Raw genomic sequence first — 5,587 nt, 5'->3', positions numbered from 1 at the left:
GGGGATCCTGCCCCTCTGCTCAGCTCTGGTGAGGCTGCACCTAAGTATTGGGTGCAGTTCTGGGCTCCTCAGTATAAGAGGGACGTGGAGCTTCTCGAGAGGGTCCAGAGAAGGGCAACTAGGATGATTAAGGGAATGGAACATCTCTCGTATGAGGAGAGAGTGAGTGAGCTGGGCCTGTTTCCTCTGGAGAACAGAAGGCTCAGAGGGGATCTGATTAACATGTATAAGTTCAGGAAGGGAGAATGCAGGGAGGAAGGGGACAGGCTGTTTTCATTGGTGGCCAGCGATAGGACGAGGGGTAATGGCCATAAGTTGAAACACAGGAAGTTCCGTCTCCAGGTGAGGAGGAACTTCTTTCCTGTTAGGGTGCCAGAGCCCTGGCACAGGCTGCCCAGGGAGGCTGTGGAGTCTCCTTCTCTGGAGATCTTTCAAACCCGCCTGGTTGCCACCCTGTGCCCYGTGCTCTGGGTGTCCCTGCTGGAGCAGGGGGTTAGATTGGGTGATCTCTAGAGGTCCCTGCCAACCTTGAATATTCTGTGATTCTGTGGAAGATCCTCTGTTGCCTCTGACACTGAAGTCCCTCACAACCACCTAGCATCACACAAACAAAACAGAGAAAAACTGACAGTTATCTAAATAATACAGAGCTTTGAGGTCTTGGGAATATTTATTTTGAAACTTGGGAATATTTATTTTGAAATATTTAGCAAATTTTGCTTTTCTATAGGAAATGCAAATATGCCCTAGGTGTCCCTGCTAGAGCAGAGGGGTTGGACTAGATGATCTCTAGAGGTCCCTTCCAACCTTGAATATTCTGTGATTCTGTGATTCTGTGATCTCTAGAGGTTCCTTCCAACCTCAACCATTCTGTGATTCTATGAAATGCATATAAACAAAGGCTCATAAACTGAATGTTAATGATTTCCTGTATATTATATATATAGTAACATATAAGGAATAATTTATTGGCACCCAGGAGCCTCTACAGAACATAAAAACAAAGGCTGGGAAAAAATCTAAACCCCATGGAAATATAGAAGAAAAGAAACATGTCATTTCTTCAGGTGAAACTTCAGAAAGCCAGAAGACAGGGTTAACTTTTAGTAATGCAGAGAAATAATCTTTACCTTTTCTGGAAGTCTGTGCAATTGGACTTCCATACTACATTCCCTGCCTGCCCTCCCCCTGATGGTACTTTAAAATTTCTGAAAAGCGAAACAGTACCTGCCTCTATAGCATTTATGCAATAATCCATCTCTTCCTCAGTGTGTATAACTTTATAGCGTCCTTTTAACCAACCAGGAGAGCTCAAAACACAGCCCACGTCAATGGTTCCTTCAAACCCTCTGACCTGTAGACACCACCACCACCGCAGCCRCATTCCCTCTGAGCAGCCCCTCGGAACCACACTGCACCAGCGGGGGAGAACTGCTGGCTCCAGCCTGTTGGGAGCTGCAAAATCGCTCCCGTTTCACAGGGGAAGGTGACGAGCTGGTAGGTGATCCACGTGCACCTGGATTTCATTTGTGAGTTGTGCCAGGGTGCCCCTGTGCAGAGCTGGTGCTGCAACCAGTCCCGGGACCTCGCTGCCCCCCGCCTCCTGCTCGCCGCAACGTGAGTCCTCCTCCCTGCACTTCTACATCAAGTCTCTACCCATTTTTAAACCATTGTGCATACAGGAAAMCTGCTAAGAGCATATGGGGTCTAATAAAGTTCTTTTTATATACAGACCATAATCTAACCTCAACAACACCAATGAGAACTGAATTAAATGTAAAAATTCCAGGCAATCAAGAAAAAACAGGTCTGAAACCCAATATCAAGCTCATCTGTGGGGACACACTACAAACTAGCTCACAATTCTAGTCACTTTTATGCCTATGCAGCACCTCTATGCTCCTCCGTTCTCACAGAATCACAGRRWGGTTGAGGTTGGMMGGGACCTCTAGAGATCATCCAGTCCAACCCCCTGCTCCAGCAGGGACACCCAGAGCACGGGGCACAGGGTGGCAGCCAGGCGGGTTTGGAAGATCTCCAGAGAAGGAGACTCCACAGCCTCCCTGGGCAGCCTSTKCCAGGGCTCTGTCACCCTCACAGGRAAGAARTTCCTCCTCACATGGAGATGGAACTGCCTGGGTTTCAATTTGCATCCATTGTCCCTTGTCCTGTCACTGGCCACCACTGAGAAGAGCTTGGCCCCTTCCTCCCAACATTCCCCCTTCATGTACTTCTACATGTTAATCAGATCCCCTCTGAGCCTTCTCTTTTCCAGAGAAAACAGGCCCAGCTCACTCAGTCTCTCCTCGTACAAGAGATGCTCCATTTCCACAGTGTTTAGGAATTCACTTCATCTCTTCTCCCTCCAGCCCGCATCTCCTCCTTGCTTTATACCTACCGCCTGGGACAGCTGGTATATTTTCTAGCAGGAACACGGGCAGCTTTAGAAGTCACTGACAGAAATCAAGTGCCTCACTGGTTACTATAAATTTGATTTTTTTGTTACATGCTACATGACACTGGTGACTTGCTCTAAATTGAGCAAAACTGAACCTGATGCTGGTATTTGCCATCCTTCTTTACAGTAACTCTCAATACCATCCTTTGACATTTGTTATCATTATTTCACAATACGCAGTGAATTAGGTTTACATCTTTCTGATGGCATCCTAGTATAGATGCAATTAATCTTGAGAGGCATATTGAGACACACGCTATATAAACTCCTTTAAGTTCTAAATATACGGTCTGAACCCAATTATAGCATATCCTAAGGAATCGGAGCAGATATTTGCTTTGATGGGGCATTTACTAAATGAAGATTTACAAACTCAATACACTGAGAGAAAAACCACATTTGACATTGAGGATAAATACAGTATSTTTACAGAGATTATTTCACATGATTTTCTTTTTCCTAACCAGAAAAGAAAAAGGAGAAGGAAACCTTCATTCAACCTACAATTAGAAAAGAAAACATCCTCCCACCTCAATATGGTTGTATGCAGGCCAACTGCATGTATTTATTTATGCTAGGGGCACCAACTAACAATGAAAAACAGCTCTTGCTACTGTCGTTGCTAGAAAGGGAATTTATTGCAAGGAAAGTTATGCCAAGCTCATAAAAATTAMACACGTTTATAAAGCAAAACTGTTATAAGCGCATGTTGCCCACAGTTCTTTGCTCCAACACATCTAAAATGCTTATCCCCCAAAATATCTTTCCGTTACTTTAYGTCAGGGATACCCTTAGCAAAGAGATTTTTCTTCTTTTTGGAAGAGGATGTCTCTTATCAGACCTGTTCCTTAATTCAAAATGGCATGGGACACTTTTTTAAATTACCTCTGAGCTAAAACATAAAAATGAAATTAAGAGCGGTTTTATACAAGTCTAAACCCAGCAGCTTGGCACACTGATGAACTGTACAGCTAGTCTGAGTAAACACACTTTCTATATAAAGATGTAACAGAAATAAAATAATATATGAGGACTGGCCAAATATACACTATATTGTAATCCTTGTGTTTTTGTAATGTTTTGGCTTATGGTTGAATTCCCACTCCTAACACTGAAGTAGCAATACCTAATTTGTCTATTCTTACACATATAATCCATTGGTACTCTAGCTAAGAGTTAATAGAAAAAAAAATCCTATCACACTCTATCCTAATGTATTTCTCTCTTTTTTTTTTTTTTAAGTAAAAAGCCTGCATGAACATCAAAGAGCAGACTGTAAATGATCGTTTCTAATCTTAGACATGTATCAATTATTCAGTGGCTTGTTCTTCTTGTGCTTTATCGTATAGGCTTCACCATGGCAACACTCTTCTTCACTTCCTAACCTTAATCAGCAAATCTACAAATTAATATTAGACTTAGCTGTTGGATTACTTGATAAATTACTTATTACACAGTGGATATGAGACAGTTTGCAGGATACCAATAAACCTTTTTTTGCCTGGCAATATTAAGGCTGTAACTTTTCTAAGTAGTAACTAGTTACTGTTTTACTCGCTGAATATAAATATATAGGTTTGAATTACCAGCAGGAAAATTCAGAATTAAAAAGGATAAATTTAATATCCTTATGCAAAACAAACCCTGTGAACTATGAACTACAAGATAAATCCCTTAAATCAGCTTCACTGAAGTTTATATATATATATATATATATGTATCTTTTAGTGGTTTGCACTTGGCTGTGACCCTTGTTGTTCTTCATTGACCTGCAAACCTTGGTGCCTGCTCCCTTGGGGTCTGGTGTGTGTGTGTGTCACAGCAACCCTATGGGGCAGGATTGTGCTATGTGGGTTCCAGCCAACCTTTTGTGATGGAAGTGAGCAATTCCAGAGGCTTCCCTGTGCTGCTCTTTCCTCCAGGGTCTACATCTGTGTCACACAGAGGTCCATTTTGTCCTATCCAGTTCAATATACATGAAGGTAATAGGGGAAATTGTGAATCACGTTGGATTAAAAGTTTATTAACGTTTCACAGCCTCAGAGCTGTCAACAAACATGGCCAAGGGCACAACTGAAGAAAGCACAGCTGAGTGAAGCCATCTCCTCCAGGTAGTAAAGGGACACTCAAAGATCAGTGCCAGGGCCCTGATCATCACCTCTTCTCCAAGGCTGTGCCACCTCGGATCACACTTCTGTGAGAAGAGCCACGTGAGGAGGAGCTATGAGAAGCCCTGCTGGGCTGGGCAGCTCCCTGCTTTGCTTAAGGGCTACATTTAAGCTTAGGCTTTCGCTTTTGGTCCTTGTTGGAGCCGCACTGCAGGCAGACTCGTGCCTGGCCACGTCCTCTATGCTTCTGACCTTGAGCGGCCTCATCACCATGGGCTCACCGGGCAGCCTGGACTTTGCCTGACCTTGGATGCTGTCACCAGACTGCTCTGCTCTTCTCCTTTGGGTACTAGGGGAGCCACAGTCCTTGCTGCCACCCTGGGCTGCTGAGTCACCTTCCTCTGCACCACTGCCTAGTCCCGCTGCTCCCAAGGAGTCAGGCTCAAATACAAAAACATTATTTTCCTAAACTCCCAGTAAAGGATGACATTAACCCCCTCCTTATAGAAACTGCATCATGAAATACCTATGAAAAATGCATGTAGTTACAGTTTGTAAAATGCYTTTTTCCATCCATCAGTGAGAAGATCGCTGCACCTCTGTGTGAAATTTGGAACAGCCCCAGTGATCTTTATACTCCCAGCACAGGCAGTTAACCATAATTCTTTGTACTTGGTATAAAACCATTGCCCTTGAATACATCACCCTTCCTTCAGCGCACAGAAGCTGCTCAGTCAGCAACAGAGGGCCCCAACTTTGTACCTCACAGGTCACCTCAGCTGACCACATTTCAGCTCCCTCTGTGCCACCTGCTCTGTCCCTGCCCCAGCACGACATCCAGCAGCAGGGATCTCCTCAAAGCCCACTGAGGAACCGGGTATCCCAGACCCCATCACGACACTGTGCAAAAATACTCTGAAACCTACTCCTAAACACACTAGAAAGCACACATGGCACATGATTTTAGGAAGCAATTCTGACCACCTCAGATATAAATCACAAAATTTGCCCCATGCAAGAA

The sequence above is a fragment of the Nothoprocta perdicaria genome, unplaced genomic scaffold (genome assembly GCF_003342845.1).
Source record: "Nothoprocta perdicaria isolate Ctin4 unplaced genomic scaffold, notPer1 scaffold_62, whole genome shotgun sequence".
Taxonomy (NCBI): domain Eukaryota; kingdom Metazoa; phylum Chordata; class Aves; order Tinamiformes; family Tinamidae; genus Nothoprocta; species Nothoprocta perdicaria.
The sequence above is the reverse complement of the archived record's forward strand: the minus strand, read 5'-3'. Positions refer to the sequence as shown.